The sequence below is a fragment of the Vidua chalybeata genome, chromosome 19 (assembly GCF_026979565.1).
Source record: "Vidua chalybeata isolate OUT-0048 chromosome 19, bVidCha1 merged haplotype, whole genome shotgun sequence".
In the NCBI taxonomy this organism is placed as follows: domain Eukaryota; kingdom Metazoa; phylum Chordata; class Aves; order Passeriformes; family Viduidae; genus Vidua; species Vidua chalybeata.
Window position 1 is genome coordinate 7,849,321 of NC_071548.1, and position 23,705 is coordinate 7,873,025.

Here is a 23,705-nt window from a genome sequence, read left to right on the forward strand (position 1 = left end):
CATGAACTCTGCTGGCAGCTTCCGAGAGCAGGGCCTGGTTTTAATTGAACTAACTGAGATTAGGTGCAGGGTTTTTTCTTCTCCGGGTGGAACAGAGTCTCCTACCCAAGGGCAGGATGAATCCAGAGCCACCAGCAGGGCAGGCAGCAGCTGGGAAGGGCCACAAAGCAGCTTGGACCACAAAAATCAACCCACGGAAAACCTGATGGATGCCCTGGAAGAGGAAAGCTGGAAATTCAGACTCATCCTCCCAGGTGAACTCATAGACGGAGGAATGTGTGAAGCAGAATGTTGTTGATGGTGCTGGGAGGTGATTTTGGTGCAAAAATTGGTCCTGAATTAATTGGATTTGTTTGTTTAGGAAGGAGAAACTTCCAGGACTCAACAGCATCCAAGAGCCACCTGAAGGGCTGGCAGGTCTTGGTCCAGCTCTCAGCAGATGGGAATCCTCTTCCCGCTTTTTCCGTCCCTCCTGGAAATTCCAACTGATTTTGGTCCCAGATGATGGGATTTCAACACTTGCCAGGGGATGACACTCCCTGCAGCAATGCTGACAACACCGAGGAGGGAGATTCTGAAGGAATAAAAATCTTCTCTAGTGTCCCTTTTAGAATTTCACATTTTATATTAAAAATATGAGGAAACGCCCCCAGTTTGGTTGATACTTTCTCTGTTACTCCACTTGAGCAGGCCCCAAAGAACACCTCTTAATTCCCACCCCAAAAAGCAAAGAAGGAGAGTTTTTGCTTTATTAACCCCTCCTTTTTGTTTTTTAAATCACATATTTTCTGGCTTTAGCTTCCATTCTCTTAGAGAAAGAGAGAAAAAACCAAAAAACCCAAAAACCCTCCTGATTTTTCACAGAAAAAAGATATTTTGGATTACAAACTCTTCAAATCTCCTCTCCCAAAATGCATGGGTTTATTTCTAATAGCACTGAAATGATTTAATATATTAAATATTTATTCAAGTAGATAAAGTGAGCTGGGAGAGCATTAAAAAGGCAGGAATTTCCCTGTGCCAGTGAACTCCAGGTGAGAAAATGGCAGAGAGGAGCAAGGATGAGCACCCAGAGCCTGAACCCAGCCCCTCCAGGGAATTTTGGGATGCTGTGGGGAACCCTTCCCAGCCTTTCCCGAGTTCCATCCAGAGGGATTTCCCTTCTTTAATCAGGAGCAGCTGCCTCAGATGACGGGAGGGCTTTGTCTGCCACCCCATCCCCGTGGGGGGAAATGGGGCCCACATGTGCCCAGCCGAGGGATGAAATCCGGGGGGATTATTGGGGAGAGTCAGGAATTCCGTGTCAGGAGTTTGGGATTTATGTGGATAACGGCACAGCCAGGCCTGGCGTGGGAGAATTGGATGCACCTGTGGCTGCTTGGGATGATCCATGGGCAGGTTCCTGGGGAGCAGCACAGCAGTGCAACACCGTGGAGCCTCTGGAGGCTCTGGCTGGGATCTTTTCCCACTTTTTCATCCATTACCTGTAGGCAGCTCCTCCTGGGTGGTGCCGGCACCTCCAGGGCTCCTGGGCGCTCCTTTTGGGTGGTCCCTCCGTGGGCAGAGGCTTGGGAGCACCTGGATGGTTCCCTGTGGTGGCAGGTGACCTCCTTGACCACAGGTGAGCCACACCAGGCTGGCCAGGTCATTCCCACACTGATCATTCCTGTGTCAAACCTCCCCCTTTCACTCCATGAATCCCTTTCCATTTGTCCCTTGCTGAATCGTCCCTGAGAGTTTTTTCAGGCTCTCACTCCAGCTTTTTGAAGCTCAAGCTGAAGGCCTGACTTTGGCATTGTTTTTTAGGAGTTATCTTCCTCGGATCCCGCTGGAGTTTCCCCATCTCCAGCAGGGGCTGACCCTTAACTGCCCATTTGCAGTGCTTTTCCAGACACAAAACCCCAGGCACTGTTATTAGGAAACCTTCAGGAACAAAATGAATGGATTCATAAACTCCAGAGTCATTAAACCAAACCTCATGTGGATGGATGAGCTCAAAGCTGAGCAAACCTTGAGCAAACCCAGATTTTCCCAAGGAAACACAAACTGGCTTTAATCAGCAGGGCCAAATCAGTTTTGTTTTCTGAGGTTTCTTTTCCCCCTCCCATCTCCTTTTCCATGTCAGGAATTGCAGGAGAGGCCTTTGGCCCGAGGTAGAGAGGGGAACTTTGCCCATCTCTTAATGAATATTTTAAAAAACAACAACAAAATGCTCTGTTTGGCCTGGCCAGCTCTCACGTAGCTCTCAGGATCTCAGCCAGCCTTTCTGGACATTATCCCATGGCTAAAGCACTGCTGCTTGTCCATAGATTTGGGATAAATTGGGTTTATCCCCACCTGAAGGTGAGAGAGGCTTGACCATCACCTTCCTTCCTTTTTTCCTTCTGCCTCCCCAACGCTTCTCTCTTGCAGAAAGTCACGTTGGCATCGAATTCCTGCCAGGAAAGGTTGTAAATCCCTGTGGTGGGCAAGGAAAAGTGAACTTCCCTTCCCACTTTGCTTTCCTCGCACCAAATCCAAGCTCTTCTTTGAGGCGAAGAATGTGGAAGACTCAATCCTGGAGGAAAAGCTGGGAGAAAGTGATCCTCGCTGAGGAACACCTCGTTTTTAGGGAAAGCTGTGGTGCCTGCTCACAGGTTCATGCGCAAGTCCTAAATTTAGTGCCACGTCTGCAGCGCCACGTGTGGGGGAGGACTGTCGGGTGACGCACGGATCAGCCTCGCTCCTCGTGGGAAACTTCCAGCCTGTGCCACTTTCACCGTCTGGAACAAATGAGCACCTCCTGGTGATGCCATCAGCCCATGGGAGCAGCAGCCAGGGCTGGAGATGTTCTTGGAAGCCGTAGGAGTGCTGGGCTTGTGCAACCCGTTGGCAAAGGTGTGTGTATCGCTCAATCTGTTGTTTCCTGCTCCAGGTTTAGGTCCAGATCAGCAACGGGATTTAGTCACCCAGCTCTCGGTAATTCCTTTGGAATGTCGATGTTTAATTACATTTTGTCCCCAGCTGAGTCCATCCTTTTTAATTTATCGCTGGCAAAGGCTGAGCACAAAGAGCTTTGGAGCAGCTGCCAGTTCCTGGGGGTGCTCAGACCTTCACTCCCCAAAGCAATTTACAAATTCTAAAGGTGGTGATCTTTCTCCGGGTCTAACCCAGCCCGGGGTCCGTAAAAATGCCGCTGTCACCAAGTGCTTCCGAACAGGAGTGAAGAAATTCCCTTCTGATGTGGCTTGGGATGGTGACAGTGACTCAGAAAAGCTGGGAAGCTCCAGATTCTTTGTCCAGGTGAGATGTCCCACAGATCTTCAAGTGTCTTACACCTGGGAGAGACTTGGAGTTCCCTCAGCCCAAGGGATGAGGGAGTGGCTGGATTCTCTTCAGGAGATCCTTCCAGGGCTCTCGGGCCACTGTGAATCATGGAATTGTCAAGGTTGGAAAAGAATTGAAGATCACCAAGTCCAACCATCAAATGCTTTTCCAACCATAAAATGTTTTTAGCAACTTCACTTAAACCACTCCCTCTGATGCAAATCAGTTAAAACCTGAACATGACATTGAACAACCAGGTAAGAGGCCACAATGAACTGGTTTATACTGGTTTATACTGGTTTGGGGGGCAGCTTTATGGCCAGTTTGGCAGCCTGTTCACTGGTGCGTGCTGAGGGCACCGTGGCAGCTCTCTGGGACTATTTTTTAGGAGCTGAGGATGACGAAGCCCCAGGGATAACTGGATTTTCAGATGATATTCCCATGGCCTCACTTGTAGGTGTTTCTCCAGATGAACTCATGGAGTGCAGCATCGTCAGCACCACCAGAGACAATTCCTTGAGGCTCCGGTGGCATCACCCAGGGATTTGTCCCAGCTCAAGTCCCCACACGCCTCATCCAGCGTGACTCGGGCGTTACTCACCGTGTTTATTTTCCTGGGGCTCGGAACCAGCTGTGCCAGCTCCCAAATCCATCTGAGCAGCGTGGAGTGGACTTCCTGTGGGCTTGAGATGTGAGGTCACGGAGGTCCTTCCCAGGGGCTGGAATTAGGGATGGCCACATGCACCTTGCACAGGGTTGGGTTTGCCAAGGCTTGTTGGGCTGTGAACCTCTGGTAGCAGGAGCTGTTCCAATTCCATGAGGAGCCAATTCCATGGATGGAGACTCCTGGCAGCCTGTGGATTCACAAGGAACAGTCCTGACAGCTGGCTGGGCCATCCCATCCCATCCCATCCCATCCCATCCCATCCCATCCCATCCCATCCCATCCTTTCAACCACCACGGGCTTGGAGCTGACTCTGCCATGAAATATTCCTGGAGGGAAAGCACCCTTTGCACAATTCCTTTGGCCAGGAATATTTTCTGTTCCATAAAAAGTTGGTCTCTCCAAACAGAGTAAATTTTGCTTTTTCCATTGCTGCTGCTTCCAGCAGCATAAATAGGAATGGATCCTTTTTTAGGTTCTCATTTGGTGGAATGACAAAAGAAAATTGTAAAGAGGTCAAAGCACCTGGGAAAATTTTCACTTGTTGAAAAAAAAAAAAAACAAATCAGTTTGGGAGGGCTTTTCCAAGAGAATATGGGAAAATGGAATATCTGCTCCACCTGGAAAGGAATTGCCTTTTTAATTGACAAGAGGCAGAAAGGAAACTCTTCTTGTTTAAACTCAGCCCAAACCTGCAGCTCGTAAACTTCTTGTCAGTCCCGGGCTTGTGGTTCCTTTTTTTGCTTTTCATCTTCAAATCTGGTTTTTATCCCTTTTTTTTTTTTTTTTTTGGTCATTCCCAGCTCCTTTTCTGTCTCATGTAGGTGGTCATCTTGCTTCCAGAATCTGTGTCCTTGCACCAAAATATCCCAGAATTATTTGGGTGTTTCAGAGGCTGCAGCTTTCTCTGCAGGGACTGCTCCAGGTCACCCAGAATTTTTGGCTGATCCAAGCTGGAATTGCCCATGTCCAGGCCAGATATCCCAGAAGATCCAGACAAAAAACCCACAGCCTGCAGAAGATGATGAGGACACTTCCACTTACGATCTCAGAGGTGGAAAATAAAATCCCGTATTTCCTTTTAATCGATTTTTAAAACTCTGCCTTTCCAAAGGAAAAAAAAAAAAAAAAAAAAAAAAAAAAAAAAAAAAAAAAAAAAAAGAAGAAAATAAAGGTAGGGATGAGGCAGAGCAGGATGTTTAAAACCCAACCTACGTCAGCCAGGAGCTTGCTCCTAATCAGCCCATCCACCTGGAATTCCCGGGGGCAAGGAAGGAGCCTGTGGGAACAGGTTGGGACAGAGCGGAGCCATCCCGGAGAGGAGCTGCCACCCAACCACAGAGCTGGAAAAACGCCTTGGGAGCCACTTGTGAAACGCCTCCTGTGTGATCCAGCGGGATGGAAAGGCTCCTTCCATGAAAATCCCCCTCCTCACCCCGGCAGGTTTGTTATGCCAACTGACTCGCGGCGCCCGGCGCTAAATTCCCGCTTCAAAATGGGATCGGCACCGGGAATTTTCCACTTCGTGGCAGACTTTATAATAAATAATTTCAGAAATCATAAATAGCTGCAGGATTAGATCACTGGAGCTCAGGAACTCGCTTGAGTTTAAAGAATGGTGTGGAAAAGAGGATTTTTTTGGATGCTGCATCCTTTAACCCCCTGTCTGTGCTCCTCTTTTGCCATAACTCAATTATTGCTCGCAAGAACGTTTGCTTGGTCCAAAAAAAAAAAGAGAAAAACCCCCAATTATAATAAATCCACTTCAGTGTTTTCCATAAAGTTGGCCAATAACTCAGCAAAGAGCAGGGAAAAAAGGTAGATATTGAATACTTACTAAAACTTGGCGAGAAATGATCTTTTATTGTCGACTTTTTTTTTTTTTTTTTTTTTTTTTTTCCATGCCCAACTTGGCTGCTTGGGCCAAACTCTGTGCCAAATTTCTCTTGTGTGTTCTTATGTGTTAAAAACACTTGAAAAGCTGCCCCCCTCCAAAGGGTTCTGGGGAGGTTTTGCGTGGACAAGGCTGGAGGAGCCTGGATTTGAGAGTGAAGATGATGGAGTTTTCTGGATATTTATGGAGATTTATTATTTGCTCTTTTTTAATGGCTTTCTTCCTTCCCCCTGCCCTGTCCCCCACCACGGCAAGGTCTCCAGAAGGGCTGTGCTGACAGATGCAGCTGCAGACAGCCACGAGATGTTAACATAAACTCCTCTGGCAGCTTGGACAGGCACCAGGAATGGCCCCGGGAATGATTTTGGCTCCGCTCGGTGCCCGTGGTGGCATCTGCCCTCAGCTCTGTGTGGGCACAGCCCTGTCCCCGCCACCTGGGGCACCCTAAAAAGGGTCCTGTTGTGTTTGAGCACATCCAGGGCTTTTAATCTCAAACTCCCCCTCCAAAAAGCATCCAAAAGCAAACGGTTTGGGGTGTGAAAATCACCCCCCAAACCAGTTTCTGTCATTCTGGCTCATCCGCGTCACCCAGCCGTCGCTTCGGTGATGTTTGAGTTGTGCTAAAATAAATCTGCTTCTCTCTTCATGTTTTAAAGGTGATTTCTCTTGGATTCCCTCATCCAAAGCACCACTTTGCAATGAATACAAAGACCAAGTCTTGCTAGTTTTCTTTTTGGCAATAATTTTATTTTAGAAAGGGGAAAAAAAAAAACTGTTTTAAAAAATTTTATCAAACTCTCCCGTTGTGCACTTTCAGTTTGCACTGCTCTGCATCTGCCTCCGAGATGTTTAATTTATCTCTCTTTTTTTAGACTTAATTTCATTTTCTGGTTTCTCTGAAGCCCCCCAGTGTTGTTTCTGGGGTGAGCTGCCGTGGTGATAACAAGACTTCTGAAATATTGCAGGCACAAAGACAACACTTAAGTGAGGGCGAGTCTGGCCCAGCTTTTATTTCCTTTTTGCATTTTGCCCTATAAAAAAGGTAAAACTTTCAGACTCCCTGATGCTACAACTCCTCATAAGTACATTTAAATTTATTCTGCAGCAGCACATGAATGCAGCTACAGCACAGAAGTATCAGCTCTCATTTTGAACGGCATTAAACATCTAAAAGGGAAATAAAAGTGCAATTTCCAAACGCTGTCCAGTTTTCTCATTCAGCATCTTGTGACAACAAGAATGTCTTTTGAAACCCAACCCCAAATGATTTAGGGGTGAGCAGAGGGAGCTCAGGGCTGCATCAGCCACGCGTGGCAGGAGGTGAATTGGGAGATGGAGCCTTTTTAGGGATCCTCCTGTTCCCACAGGCCTGTTCTCCCTCTGGAGGAGGTAGATTTGCTCTCCCTGAGCATTTTTGGCTCTGCTCCGTGCCCTGCTGGGCTTTTTTGGGGTTATCAAACGCGGGGCAGAGCGGGGAGGCCGCGGAGGAGAAGCGCCGGAGCCCAAACGGAGCGCGGGGAGGGGAGGCAAGGTCGTGCTGGGCACGGCGCTCGCAGATGGCTCATTATGGGACCAGGTGGCACAATCCAAGCTCATCCCAGTCTGTTCTGCTGCCACAAAACCCTCACGGGGCTGCTGAGCCCCCGAGAGGCACCCGCTGCGTTCCGGGGCGCGTTCACACCTCGCTGACCCCGCAGACGCCGCGGAATCCTCGCGGTTTCGAGCCTGGTGCTGTAAATTAAAAGTTTGAGAGCAAAGCTCGGGGTGGGATGGAGATCCAACCAAGCTTTTGGAGTTTTCCAGGTCCCGGGCCTGCTGAGCCCCCGAGAGGCTCCTGCTGCATTCCGGGGCGCGTTCACACCTCGCTGACCCCGCAGACGCCGCGGAATCCTCGCGGTTTCGAGCCTGGTGCTGTAAATTAAAAGTTTGAGAGCAAAGCTCAGGGTGGGATGGAGATCCAACCAAGCTTTTGGAGTTTTCCAGGTCCCGGGCCTGCTGAGCCCCCGAGAGGCTCCTGCTGCATTCCGGGGCGCGTTCACACCTCGCTGACCCCGCAGACGCCGCGGAATCCTCGCGGTTTCGAGCCTGGTGCTGTAAATTAAAAGTTTGAGAGCAAAGCTCGGGGTGGGATGGAGATCCAACCAAGCTTTTGGAGTTTTCCAGGTCCCTCAACCCCGACTCCCCAGGTTTCCAGGTGATTCCAGAGACAGAGGGACATTTTGGGGGTGTCACCTTGCAGAAGTGAAAGCAAACCACCAAAAACTCTTCCCAACGGATCACTCCTTCCCTTTCCCCTGCTCAGGGATCACCCAGAAAGTCCCAATCAGGGGACTGAAGGATTTATACTGGAAATAAATCCCCACGGATCAGGACTTGAACAACACCTCCATGCCTGCCCTACTCTTCCAGGCCTGACCTTTTGCAACCTCCATTTCCTGACCAACGACTCCAAAGAAAACAGAGCAGCTCCTTGGTATTCCATGGAAAAATCTGCTCCAAACTTGTCAAAATACCCCCCCCCAACGCCCGTCAGCTGCCGCGGACGAGACCTCTGCCGCAGTTTGCAGAGCCCCCGTGCAATTACTCCCATTTGAAATTATCTTTAATTGGCGCGTGTGAAGCCGCAGGAGCGTTGCCCCGCTCTCGGAGCAGGACCCCGCGATTAAGAGTCACCCCCTAATTGCAGCTGTGCTGGGGGGCCGTGCTGGGGCAGCTGTGGGGGGCAGCCAGGGCAGCAGCGCCGCACAGGAGGTGACACAGCTCAACGGGGCCGTCAATTATGGGGGGGGTGCACTTTGGGCTGCAAATTTGGGAGGGGATTTAATTTAATTACCTGGCCAGATGTTTTAATCCCAGCTCCTCGCCCCCCTCCCCTGCCTGCAAACCCTCCTGAGATCTGAAAATCCCTTTATACAATTTGAGTGAATTTGTTGAATTTTTTTTTTTTTTTTTTTTCTCCTTTTGCTACCAGAGAGATGATGCAGGTAAACTTTAAAACTTTTTAGGGAATTGAATCACCTCGCCAGATGCTTTAATCCCAGCTCCTCGCCCCCTCCCCTGCCTGCAAACCCTGCATTGGTGGAGCTTTTGAGATTAAAACGTCACTTTATACAATTTAGAATAAACTTGTTGAATTTTTGGGGTTTTTTTTTTTTTACCCCAGTAATTGAGCATCCTTTTAGTACCAGAGACGTGACTCAGGTGAACACTTAGTTTGTAGTGGATTTATTTATTTATTAGTGAATTTAATTACTTTGTAGTGAATTTAATTACCTGGCCAGGTGTTTTAATCTTTTAATCCTCTTTCCTCATCCCCTCTCCTGCCCGCAAATGCTGCATTGGTGGAGCTCCTGAGATTAAAGACTTTTGCAGAATTTAGAATGAATTTGTTGAGTTATGTGTTTTTTTTTTTTTTTTTTTTTTTTTTTTTTTCAGGAATTGAGCATCCTTTTGCCATCAGGGAGGTTATCCAGGTAAACTTTAAACATTTTAGTGAATTTAATTTCCTGGCCAGGTGTTTTAATCCCATCTCCTCATCCTCTCTCCTGCCTGCAAATGCTGCATTGGTGGAGATCTTGAGATTAAAAATCTTTAGAATTTAGAGTGTTTGTTGAGTTTTGCTTTTATTTTTGCAGGAATTCAGCATCCTTTTGCCACTGAGGAGATTATCCAGGTAAACTTTTAAACACTTTAGTGAATTTAATTACCTGGACAGGTATTTTAATCCCATTTTGTGGCCCCCTCCCCTGCCTGCAGACCCTGAACTGCTGGAGATTCTGAGATGAAAAAGTTGTTTTATACAATTTAGAGTGAACTTGATGCATTTTTAATTTTTTTTTTTTTTTTTTTTTTTTTGCAGGAATTGAGCATCCTTCTGCCATCAGGGAGACGATATTGGTTGATTTGGGACTTTTCTGGTGGGATTGCACTGCATGAGAATGAGCAGGGGGGTCAGGGAGGGTGCAAGACTGGCGAGGGAGAGCTGAGCTGGTGTGAAACGCTCCGAGCCCGGTGCCAACTGCCAGCAGCTCCTGTCAGGAGCATCCCGGCTGCTCCAGCAGATTTCCCAGGGTTTTTTTGCACGCTGACCCAATGTTCCTGTTGGCATGGAGCCTTGGAAGAGCAGCTAAAAGTGGCATCGCTGATTTGCTCCAGATTTGAGGGAGAAAGGAAATGTCTGCGCAGCCAGGAGAGGGGGGACAGGGAATGAGCTCTGCCTGCAGATCCACGAGAGCACCTTCCAGCAGGAAAGGAACCTGGCAGCACCGGGAGGAGCTTCCCTGTCATTCCTGCTTTGGCTTTGGTGGCAAATCCGGGTGTGCACGTGCCACACCTGGAAAAATCCCTGCTTTTGACAACTCAAACCCACAGCCCAAACCAGGGGAGGCTCAGCCTGTTCTTTGTCCCAGCTCCAGTTGGATGGGGTTTATTTTCAACAATTTATCCCATTCCCAGTTGCTTTTGTTCCCTTCTCACCCCGTCCCGTTCCCAGGTGGGAGAACACCCCGGCTTTTCCAGGCACGGGCTCCAGGGATGGGACAAGCCAAGCAAACAGCAAAACAAAGCTGTTTAGAAAGGCTCAACACGTGGAGAGGAGCCCAAGTTTCCATGTGAAGGCCTGAACGGGACAAGCGTGACGTGAAACTCATGGAAAATATGGAAAATGTGGAATAAGTCATAAAATTATAAATAAAACAAATACAATAAAACGGGAATGCAGTTTTAGCCATAATGATTTGTGTTCCTAGTAACCCAAGCCTGCCTTACCTTTGGAAAATGGTGTGTTTTTCCAAGGGGAGCTGCTGCAGGTACCGTGTGCAGGAGCTTGGCTCAGGGAAGGGCTGGAGCATTCCCAGGAAAGCTGCCCCTGCTCCAGCCCTTCCTCTGACAGTGACTCGCATCATGATGTCAGGAAAAATCACTTCATCAAGCTGTGCTCGGGGCTTAGAGCAGGAATTCCAGCCAGGAATGCACCCTGGCTTGTTCTGGGGAGAGAGGTTTGCCTGAGGGGTGACCCAGGAGGGTTTGGGTTTTCCCTGGATTTTCGGGGTTGCTCCCTGAGTGTGCTCTCCCCGTGGTACTGGGGGAACTGGTGGGGTGGGGATGCCAGGCTGTCACTGCCATGGGCACTGGCAGATCCTGGATTTCATATTTTGGGGTGGCCTGAAAACCCCTACTTCTGTCAATTGCCTGTGCAGAGGTTCCTTAACAACTCCAGGATCATTCCAGTTCCAGGAAGGAATCCACAAAGTCTAACCCTGAAAAGGAAATAAAAACAACGTTCTTTTCTGCTTTGTGGTGCTTTGAAACAAGGCGACCTCGATGATCTTAAAGGTCCTTTCCTTAACAACTTCAGGATCATTCCAGTTCCAGGAAGGAATCCACAGAATCTAACTCTGAAAAGGAAATAAAAACAACGTTCTTGTCTGCTTTGTGGTGCTTTGAAACAAGGGGACCTCGATGATCTTAAAGGTCCTTTCCAGCCTTGATGGTTCCATGATTCCCTGATGCTCCCTCCACACCTGGAGTTGAAGAATAACCTTATCAAATTAATGAATTATGGCTTTATTTGTAATTAATTAGAGGCCCAAGGGCCAACAAGGCACCTGTAGGGAAAGCCAATGGGACACAAGGAATGATGGAGCTGGGCTTGGCTCCTCTGATCCTTTATCCCAATTAATTAAGGACCAATTAAGGTGTGCTCTATAGGGAAAGGCTTTGTCACAAGCCAGGAATGGCGTTTCAATCCATGACTTTGAGCTGGAAGAGTTTCTGTCCAAATGGGACATCTAAAAGGGCAGCAGAAACCTGGAGGAGTGTCCAGAGCTGTCCGGAGAAGCAAAGTAAAAGCTGAATTATGTGAAATTACCATGGAATCATGGAATGGTTTGGGTGGGAAGGGACCTTGAGGATCATCTCATTCCATGGGCAGGGACACCTTCCACCATCCCAGGCTGCTCCAGCCTGGCCTTGGACACTTGCAGGGATCCAGGGCAGCCCCAGCTGCTCTGGGAATTCTCTTCCAGGGCCTGCCCACCCTCGCAGGGAACAATTTCCTTCCTGAAGTCCCAGCACAGCTTGGAAAGTTTCCCTTTGCCACCAGGACGATTCATTTTGCTGCGCAGGCACCCAAGGGCAGAGGAGGGCAGGGGGAGCAGGAGCAGCCCGTGGATCGCTTCTGTCCTTCCAGGGAAGGAGCTGAGTCCCCACTTCCAGGGAAGGAGCTGAATTCCCATTTCCAGAGGAAGGAGCTGAATTCCCATTTCCCTGGGTTTTTAGGGCTAATGTGGGGTAGGAGCTGAATTCCCATTTCCAGGGAAGGAGCTGAGTTCCCACTTCCAGGGAAGGAGCTGAGTTCCCACTTCCCTGGGTTTTTAGGACAAATAAGGGGAAAAAGCTGAGTTCACATTTACAGAGGAAGGAGCTGAGTTCCCATTTCCAGGGAAGGAGCTGAATTCCCATTTCCCTGTTTTTTTTAGTGCTGATATGGGGAAGGGGCTGAATTCCCATTTCCCTGGGTTTTCAGGGCTAATGTGGGGAAGGAGCTGAATTCCCATTTCCCTGGGTTTTTAGGACAAATAAGGGGAAAGAACTGAATTCCCATTTCCCTGTTTTTTTTAGTGCTGATATGGCGAAAGAGCTGAATTCCCATTTCCCTGGGTTTTTAGGGTTGATGTGGGGAAGGAGCTGAATTCCCATTTCCCTGGGTTTTTAGTGCAGATGTGGGGAAGGAGCTGAATTCCCATTTCCCTGGGTTTTTAGGGCTGATGTGGGGAAGGAGCTGAATTCCCATTTCCCTGGGTTTTTAGGGCTGATGTGGGGAAGGAGCTGAATTCCCATTTCCCTGGATTTTTAGGGCTGATGTGGCCCTGCCTGGCCGGTGATGGTGCAAAATCCCTGCGTGTGCCAGGCCTGGGAAGTGTTTGTGCAGGAGTTGGGGCCTTTGCCAGGGAAATCAGCTCGTCCCCTTTGTTTATTGTACTGAATCTCGATAAAAGAAAGCCTGGAAGGGGGGGAAAAAAAAAAATCCCTGTTTGTGGTGTGAAATGAATGTTCCCGTCTGGGCTCCGGGAGGAACGGCTGGGCCATCCCTGCTCCACAAATCCAAATTATTGTGCTGCATCCTGGGGTTTGCTGGGAGAGGGGCAGCCCCTGCACCCCAAGGAGGGCCCGGGCTGGGAATTTTGGGCTGAGGAGGATGGGAATGCTGCACACTGGGATTCCTGGGAAAGGCAGGCCCGTGGAGACCAGCACTGGCCCAGAATTCAGAATTCCCAATCCCCTGTTCTGCTGGAAAATGGCTGCACATTGCAGCTGCTGCCGGATCAGCAGGAAGGACCCTGACCAAATGGAATGGCTTTTCCTTTTCCTTTTCCTTTTCCTTTTCCTTTTCCTTTTCCTTTTCCTTTTCCTTTTCCTTTTCCTTTTCCTTTTCCTTTTCCTTTTCCTTTTCCTTTTCCTTTTCCTTTTCCTTTTCCTTTTCCTTTTCCTTTTCCTCTTCCTCTTCCTTTTCCTTTTCCTTTTCCATTTCCATTTCATTTCCATTTCCATTTCCATTTCCATTTCCATTTCCATTTCCCCTTCCTTTTGCCATCACTAAGATGATTATTTTAATGAGGGGATTATTTTTAATCTATTATTTTAAGGTTTTGACAAGCAGTTAATCCTTAATCCCTGGATAATCAACAGTCAGCAATTGGATCTCAGGGAATTACTGGAGGAGTTGGGAATAAACATTTTGCACACCCCTGGATTACTATTATTATTATTATTATTAGCATTAGCATTATTAGCATTATTAGCATTATTAGCATTGTTGTTATTGTTATTATTAGTATCATGACCATCTGTTATATCTTATTAGATTTTATTTCATTTTATCTTTTATTTTGTTATTGTTTTGTAATTGTAATCATCACAATTTTAATATTCTTATTATTGTTATTATTAGTATCATCACCATCTATTATATATTATTAATTTCATTTTATCTTTTATTTTGTTATTATTTTGTTATGATAATTATCACAACCTTATTATTTTAATTATATTATAATAAAAGAATATTGTAAATATTTTATATTTATAAAAACGTAATAAAATATTTATATCTATAATATTTTATTATAATATTTTATTTGTTTTTAATTTCAAATTTAATTTTAATTTATTTTTATTTATTTATTTTTTTATTTTTATTTTTAATGATTTTTTTTCCTTGGTGCAGATGTTCTCCTGAGCTCCAAACTTCCACTGGACCATTCCTGGGAATAACTTCTCCTGTTTTCCAGCTGGGAGTCTCCACCATTTCCTGGCTTCGCTCCTGCTCCGGGATCAGGGATGGTTTGGAGCATGGACAGCAACAAATCCATCTCCCCACAGGATCCTGTGGGAACCCCGGATGCTGAGAATTTTAGATTTTCTGTGCTAAAAATCGCAGACCCCCAGGAGAACACTGCATTGAACCTGAGGCCATAAAAAAAGCTCCCAAAACGGAACGCTGGAACTGGGATTGTTGAAACATAAACTTTAAAAGATTTAGAGATTTTAGAGGAGCTAAGATTTTAGTTAGAGATAAGCCTTACTGGAGTTAATTAAAATAAAGGGATTTGTAAATAGGCCTTGATGAAGTTAAGAGTTATTAGTTAACTAATAATTGATTGCTTGTCAATACAATGTTAGTTAGCTGGGTTTGTAATGAGGAATATAGAAACTGACAAATAGCTTTTAGGAACATGAGACAATTAAAAATCTTTAGAATTTAGAGTGTTTGTTGAGTTTTGCTTTTATTTTTTGCAGGAATTCAGCATCCTTTTGCCATTGGGGAGATTATCCAGGTAAACTTCTAAACAGGTAAAACTTAGGGAATTTAATTACCTGGACAGGTAATGGGCCTCCTGTGTTCTCAAACCGATTGGAGACAGGGAATGGGAGTTCTACCAAGGTTCATTTCTCATATTTGCATTGAAAAGGCAGAAAGGTCAGAATGAGGAAGACTTCATTTACTTCCTCATTTTGGGACCCCTCTGTCGTGGGGACAGGACATTTTCATGCTCATTATCCCAATCGTGGTTTCTGTTCCCTGTTCTCAGTTTGTTTTGTCTTCCTTCCCCCCCATCCCGGCTCGCTGCTGGCTTGCTGCTTGGCTTGCTTGCTGCTTTTGCTTGCTGCTGGCTGCCTGCTTTGCTGGCTCTGTTTTTCTCTCTTTTTTCTCTGCTTTTCGCTTGCTTGCTTTTTTTTGCCATTTTTTTTCCTTTTTCCCTGGTTTCCGTTGTTCCCTTCCCCCCCCCCCCCCCCCCCCCCCCCGAAGACATCGGACCTACTCCGGGCAGGAGCTCCCCCGGGGTCTGCGGAAGAAGCTCCGTACCCTCTGCGGCGAAGAGAGATACAGCTCAACCCCCTTGGACTGGTGAAAACATCTGTGGTCATCTTGGGCTATTTCTCTTGTGCTGGGGAGTGTTTTTTGTTGTTCCTTAATAAACAAGTTTTTTTGTTGTTCCTTAATAAACAAGTTTTTTCCACTTCCCCTCTGAAGGAATTCCTCCCGAACCCGGTGGTGGGGGGAAGTTGCGGAGGGTTTGGTTTCCTATAAGGGGCTCCTTTGGAGATGTTTTCCCCTAATTTGTCCTAAACCAGGACACCCTCCCCATGAAAGGGACCACCGACCCATTTCAAGGAACCAACTATGCATGATTAACAGCTTTGGGAATGATTAGCACACGGAGCGAGGAATGGGATGTACTAAATGATGAATATGTATTTGCATTTTGGGTATTCAATTCTGGTGTGGATAAAAGGACTCTGTAATCATTGGAAAGGTGCAGTGTGTATTTGGGAGCTGTCCCGCACGCTGCCCGGCGCCGCAATGAACATACACGTTCTAACTTTAAACTGTTGCAGAGTTTTTGTCCGTCACAGTTGGATATCGGTGCTAGATCAATATCCATATTCCTTTAATAAATCATTATGGGGGTGGAGCTTGAATAGAAGGGTGTGAAATCACAGGGGGAAAACTCAGAGTTTAAAATTGTAGAATGTAGTAATATATAAATAACAAAATAAAACTTTTAAGGCAGAAGCTGGTCCTTCTTCTTGTTCGGACTTGGGTGTTCGTTATTTCTAATTTCTGTTGCATTCTCACAGCGGTGAGTTCTGTAGTTTTTCACTAACAAGGCACAAAAGTGGTTGACAATTTTTTTGCTACAAGATCTTTTAAAGCTAAACTACCCAATTATGAGATGGCACCTAAATTATTTCCACTTTTAACCTAATAACTAATTACTTGAAGTCTGCAATGCCGAGTTTTCTCTCTAATTACACAAAACCACCCAAACCCATGGAGAAGAAGGTGAAGGAGAAGGAGTAGCCTCCACCCTAAAACCTCCATCCTGCTTTACATATATTACCATATTCTAAACCCTTAAACTCTGAGTTTTCCAGCCTGTGATATCACACACTTCTAATTAACTGCACACTCGTAATCCCAGCGTCACCAATCAATTTTGGAAGCTTTCTCTTTCCCAGCTTGGAGCTGGGAGGGTTTTTTTGGGGCAGATTTTGGGTCTGTGGACACCAGAAGAGCCCAGCCCAACCCTCCTTGAGGCCTCGTGGTGGGGTCACGCCAACATTTCATCTGCCAGGGACAAAGTTGGCATTCAAAACCCAGCTGGAGGTACTGGGAATGCGAAATATCCGTTAAATAAAGAAATCTGGAGAAGGTTTTTGGAGAAATGGGGGGAGATTTCGTGGAGATCCCACAGAGACCGCACCGAGGGTGGATCTACCCGGTGGGCTCTGGCTTCCTGAGGCAGCTTAAGGCATCCCCATCCCAAAAAACCACCAGTGCTGAAGGATTTCCCCCCCCAAAAAAAGCATCCCGTGTTTCCCTGCCGCCCCAATTTCCTCTCCAGGCCCTAATTAGGAACCTCCAGAATGAAGAAAATGCATTTATGGCCTTAAAGGATCCCAGGTTTGAATCGAGCTACAGAAAATCCCAGTCCTGGGTTTATTTCTCTTCCCAGCTCTGGTGTTTGCTCATTAATTAGTGCTCGTTTGGGGAGGTTTGATGACTTTTAAACATTTCCCATATTAAAAAAAAAAAAAAAAAAAAAAAGGGACAGAAAGGGAGTTTTTTGTGTTTTTCCCTTTGCGAATGGAAAAGGGAAAGCAAGGAGATTTTTTTTTTTTTTATTGGGACACAGCTATTTTTTAATTTTCTTTGGAAAAATGTTGCCAGGACCCAGAAGTGTCAAATTCTCCCAGGCAGGGGGAATAATGTTGGTTTTTAGCTGCTCAGAGTCTGGGGTTTTGTGGCTGACTCTTGGCAAATTTTTCACATATTTGGTCCTCCTGGATTTTTGGGAGATGGGATGAGATTTTAATGTCCCAGAGTTAAAAAAAAAAATATAAAAAATGTTCATTTTATCCTCGATAATTGTCAGGATTTGACTTAGAAAGCAAAAAGAATGATGTAATGATGGGATTTTGGATGGGTTGAGATGGTTTGGGTTGGGAATGACCCCAAAATTCATCTTTTCCATAGCAGGGACACCTCCACTGTCCCAGGTGGCTCCAAGCTGGCCTTGGACACTTCCAGGGGTGAGGATTGGGAAAAATCCTCCATGTGACAGCCAGGAAGCTGAAAATTCCTATTTTTGGATGGGATTTCCTGCTTGGCTTGGGATTTTCATGGTGGGAATTGCTGGAGTGGGAGGGGATGGAGCTTCCTCCACCCCGATCCCAGCCCCAGCCACTCCTGGGATTTCTGGCATTTCCAGGGAATTTTCAGCATTGGGAACAACCAGGAATGGATTCAGAATTTTACTTTTTAAATTTAGGATTTTATGCTCTAAATTTGGAATTTTACTTTTTAAATTTAGGATTTAACTATCTCAATTTAAAATGTAACCTTTTATATTTAGGATTTTACTGTTTATATGTAGGATTTTACTCTTTAAATTTCGAATTTTACTCTTTAAATTTGGGATTTTACTCTTTAAATTTAGGATTTTACTCTTTAAATTTAGAATTTTACCATCACAATTTAAAATGTAACCCTTTACACATTTAGGATTTTACTCTTTACATTCGGAATTTTATACTTTAAATTTCGAATTTTGCTGTTTAAGTTAAGACTTTTACTCTTTAAATTTCCAATTTTAACGCCTAAACATGGGATTTAAAGGGATTTTAGAGTTGAAGCTGGGTATTTCTTCCCTGCAAGTGGGGAATTGCTCTTTCCAATCTCATCCATGAATTAAAGGAGCTTTCTCCTGCTGCCCTCTGGCATCTCCCAGCATTTCTTTTCTGGGATTGAGGACACAATTCCAGAGTTTTTCCCTGATCCCCCCATGCCAGCCTCTCCGGGCCCTTTCCTTCTGGGACTAAACTGTCATTTTTCACCATATTAAATTTTACAAGTTTCAAGCGAATGGAAAATGGATTTTATTATTTGATTTTATTTTTTTAATATTTTTCCTCTTTTTTTTCCTCCCCCCCCCCCTTTTTCTTTTTTTTTTTTTTTTTTTTTTCCTTTTCCCTGGGTGTTTTATGGCTGCAAAAACAGCATTTGTGGCTTGAACTGTTCAGGTTTGCTGCAGAGGGCTGTGGAACTTCTGATGGAACCCGCTGGCCTGAGGAATTATCCAAATATTTGCCTTTCCACTCTTTCTAAGCCTCTGCATCAGGAAAAGAAAAAAAAAAAAAAAAAAGTCTGTGCAACCTTTTGACCACAAAATAATAACACGAAAAAAGCCCCCCTTGAAAATCCGGACTGAGGGAGCTCCTGGGTGGGGACAGGGGACACAGGGGACACCTGGGGTGTGGGAATGGGGCTCACCTGGATGGGGATTTCCACTGATGAACTTTGGGGTCTCTCCCAGCCCAGCCCAGCCTATGATCCTGATGGAAATCCCATACAAAATCCCCTATTCCATGGTCATAAAGAAAATCCCATACAAAATCCCCCATTCCATGATCCTAAAGAAAATCCCATTCCATGATCCTAAAGGAAATCCCATACAAAACCCCCCATTCCATGATCCTAAAGGAAATACCACTGCATGATCCTAAAGGAAATCCCATTGCATGATCCTAAAGAAAATCCCATACAAAATCCCCCATTCCATGATCCTAAAGGAAATGCCATTGTATGATCCTAAAGAAAATCCATTACAAAATCCCCCATTCCATGATGCTTAAGGAAATCCCATTGCATGATCCTAAATGAAATCCCATTGCATGATCCTAAAGGAAATCCCATACAACCCCCCCCATTCCATGATCCTAAAGGAAATCCCATACAAACCCCCCCCATTCCATGATCCTAAAGGAAATGCCATTGCATGATCCTAAAGAAAATCCTGCATAAAATCCCCCATTCCATGATCCTAAAGGAAATCCCATACAAAACCCCCCATTCCACGATCCTAAAGAAAATCCCATACAGAATCTCCCACTGCACGATCCTAAAGGAAATCCCATACAAACCCCCCCATTCCATGCTCTTATTATTTCATTTTTGTCACTACTAGAACCGGATTCTTTCATTTCTGTTGTTACATATTCTAGGAATTAATTTCTTGGCTAATAGGGCTGGGGGATGGCAAGGGGATGGTGTGAGGGGGGAAAAATGGGAATTTGTCCCGGATTTCATTCGGGCCAGGCCCCGCGGATGGGCAGAAATCCCAATTAGGAGCTCGTTCAGCTCCTTGCACGGGTTTTAGCCTTTGGCCCCGGAGCAGAGGCTGCGCTCCCAACCTGGCTTTTCCATGCTCGGCTGCTTGTGGGTTAATTGGGGCTTTTCACTGGAGGCCTGGAAACCCCAAGGAATGTGCCTTGTGCCCTGGAGGGATCCCTGCCTCCCTCGGCCCCCCAGTGCTTCAAACAACCCCAAAACAGCCCCAAAATGACCCCAAAACAGCCCCAAAACAACCCAAAAAGAGCCCCAAAGCAACCCCAAACCAGCCCCAAACCAGCCGCAAAACAACCCAAAACAACCCCAAACAACCCAAAACAACCCCCAAACCAGCCACAAACCAACCCCAAACCAGCCCCGAAACAGCCCAAAAAGAGCCCCAAAACAACCCCAAAAGAGACGCAAAACAACTGCAAAACAACCCCAAACCAGCCCCCAAACAACCCCAAAACAACCCAAACCAGCCCCAAACCAACTCCAAAACAACCCAAAACAACCCCAAACCAGCCCCAAAACAACCCCCAAACCAGCCACAAACCAACCCCAAACCAGCCCCGAAACAGCCCAAAAAGAGCCCCAAAACAACCCCAAAAGAGACGCGAAACAACTGCAAAACAACCCAAACCAGCCCCCAAACAACCCCAAAACAACCCAAACCAGCCCCAAACCAACTCCAACACAACCCAAAACAACCCCAAAACAACCCCAAAACAACCCCAAACCAGCCCCAAACCAACCCCAAACCAGCCCCAAACCAACCCCAAACCAGCCCTCCAAAAACCCCCAAAGAGCCCCAAAACAACCACAAAACAACCCCCAACCAGCCCCCAAACAACCCAAAAAGAGCCCCAAAACAACCCCCAAACCAGCCCCAAAACAACCCCCAAACCAGCCCCAAACCAGCCCCAAACCAACTCCAAAACAACCCAAAACAACCCCAAACCAGCCCCCAAACAAACCCCAAAACAGCCCCAAACCAACCCCAAACCTGTCCCCCAGAAACCCCAAAAGAGCCCCAAAACAACCCAAAACAACCCCAAAACAACCCAAAACAACCCCATCAGAGCCCCAAACCAGATAAAACCCCTCTCTTGCTCCCCAGGCTTTCAGGGTGATTTTTTAATCCTGATTTTGTGGGGTTTTTTTCCCAGCATGACTGGATTTCATCCCTCCACAGCACTGCCCGGGCAGGAGTGGGTATAAAAATCCTCGGCTTTTGCCAAGATATCCCAAACACCGCTTTTACGGGAGGAATATGCAAGGCAGAGCCTCAGCTGGCGCAATTTGGCTCTGCTCCACCAGCGCCAGGGCACTGATTTACATCAGGCAGGAATTTTCCCCGCCTGTTTTATTTATCCCAATTTACTCCCTCATCGTCTTTGGGTTTGCTTCGCTCCTGCTCCGGGATCAGGGATGGTTTGCGTGGAAAGCAGCAAATCCATCTCCCCACAGGATCCTGTTGGAACCCTGGATGCTGAGAATTTTAGATTTTCTGTGTTAAAAAGCACAGACCCCTCAGGAGAACACTGCATTGAACCTGAGGCCATAAAAAAAGCTCCCAAAACGGAATGACGGAACTGGGATTGTGGGGGTGGAGCTTGAATAGAAGGGTGTGATACCACAGCGGGGAAACTCAGAGTTTAAGACTGTAGAATGTAGTAATAGATAGAAAACAAAATAAAAGTTTAAAGGTAGAAGAAGGTCCTTCTTCTTCATCTTCTTCACCTTCTTCACCTTCCTCACCTTCTTCTTCTTCACCTTCTTCACCTTCTTCTTCTTCACATTCATCACCTTCCTCACCTTCTTCTTCACCTTCTTCTTCTTCACCTTCTTCACTTTCCTCGCCTTCTTCTTCACCTTCTTCTTCACCTTCTTCACCTTTTTCTTCATCTTATTCTTCATCTTCTTCTTCACCTTCTTCACTTTCCTCGCCTTCTTCTTCACCTTCTTCTTCATCTTCTTCACCTTCTTCTTCACCTTCTTCTTCACCTTCTTCTTCACCTTCTTCACCTTTTTCTTCATCTTATTCTTCATCTTCTTCTTCACCTTCTTCACTTTCCTCGCCTTCTTCTTCACCTTCTTCTTCATCTTCTTCACCTTCTTCTTCACCTTCTTCTTCATCTTCTTCACCTTCACCTTCTTCACCTTCTTCTTCATCACCTTCATCTTCTTTTTCTTCACCTTCTACTTCTTCACCTTCTTCTTCATCACCTTCTTCATCTTCTTCTTCTTCACCTTCTACTTCTTCACCTTCTTCTTCATCACCTTCTTCATCTTCTTCTTCTTCACCTTCTTCTTCACCTTCTTCACCTTCTTCTTCACCTTCTTCTGCATGAATTTGAACAGTATTTTGTAATTAGACAGAAAACTCCGCATTATGGGACACAAGTAATTAGTTATTAAGTTAGAAGTAAAAACAATTTAAGTGTCATTTCTTAATTGGATGGTTTTTCCTTAAAAGACCTTGTAGAGACAGAGATTCGGGGCCGTTTTATAACTTGTCAGTGAAGTGCTGTAGAACTCCCAGCCTGTAAAACTCTAACATAAATAAGAAATAATAAACATCTAAGTGTAAACATAAAATACCATCTCAAACGCTTTCAATCCCAACCCTGACCCAGGCAGAAAAGAAGATAAAAACGTGATAGGATCCATCACCATTCCAGGGGCTCTGAGGACACCTCCAACCCATATTTACAGAAGGACAACCCCAAACTGCTGGAACTGGGAATCTCCACTTTCCCCCCCCCTTCATCTTTCCTTAATTGCAGCTCCTCTCTGAGAAAAGGATGAAGATGGGTTAAAAAAAAACCCAAAAGCTTTAATTTTATGAGGAGATTTTACAGCATTTCAGGAAATAATGATCTCAGCCAAGGGCAGACCTCACGGAATTGATGGACAGCCTCAGAGCCCGGCTCCTCGGAGAGAAGAAGGCCCTTAATTAGTGCAGTGATATAATTAATGAATTTACGAGCGCAGGCAGCCAGCAGTGACAGCAGCAGTGCCTGACTTCAGTGCAACCTGTGCTGCTGAGTAATGCTCAGATCAACACCTCCAGCCACCTCCAGCCTTCCCTGGGCTGGAATTCTCCAGGGAAAACCTTTCCAGATCATTGGAACTAATTGAGGTAATGGAGAAATTGTTCTTATGCCAAAACACTCTTTTTTTTTTTTTTTTTTTTTTTTTTTTCCCTCTTCGTTTGGGATGAGGATTTTGAGAAAGTTTCTGGTTGCTGCTTAAAGGAGCAGGACAGAGGCTTTGGGAGCTGCTTTGGTGCTGCAGCTCATCCTTGGAGCCAGATTCCTGAGCTGTGCCCAAAAGCTGGGATCTCCCCTTCAGCAGGAGCACAGGAATTGCAGGGAGAGCAGGACCAGCATTTCCAGCCTCTCCAAGGAATAAAAAACTCACGGAGAGGAGCTGTTCCGGTGTTTCTACAGTAAATAAATGGATCAATCCTCAAAATTCAACGTGAGTCAGCAGTGTCCCATTCCTGCTGGGAATGACCTGTGCAGTCCCTGGATCAAGGAATGGCCAGAAGTCCTTGGAACAGCTCGTGCAGGGTCAATATATGGAAAAAACCCCATGAAACCATCAGGGTTTTGGTGTTATTTACATCCAAGGAGGACAAATCCTTGCTTTGGTCACTTGGATTTTCCCAGATGGGACGTTAAAGGAATGGCAATTAAAGGAATCGTGTTCCCACTGCTGGAATCACCAGGCACAACCATCCCCGCTCAAATCCAAATCCTTCCACCCAAGGAACAGTGGTGATTTGGGAAATGGGAATTTGCTTTCTGCTTTGCCAGAAAGTCTCAAAAATGGGGATTTAAATGAGGAGCCGGGGGCAGGGAGCTCCAGCACCGATTGTTTTCCAGCACTGCCTCCATTAGCAAACATCCCACGAGGGCAGCGAGAGGCAAAAAAAGGGGAATTTCATGAGCTGACACAACCCCAGCTCCCGCATGGAAAAACTTCCCTCTCCCCTGCTCACCCCTGGCATTACATCAGCCGAGGGCATCCTGGGCAAGATTGTTATGCTAATAATGGCATTGGATTCTCCTGGGCCGGGAGCGACATTCCCACCGGGACCTGGCACTCCGCTCATTCACCCACGCTGAATCGCCGCCGGGAAGAAAAGATCCAG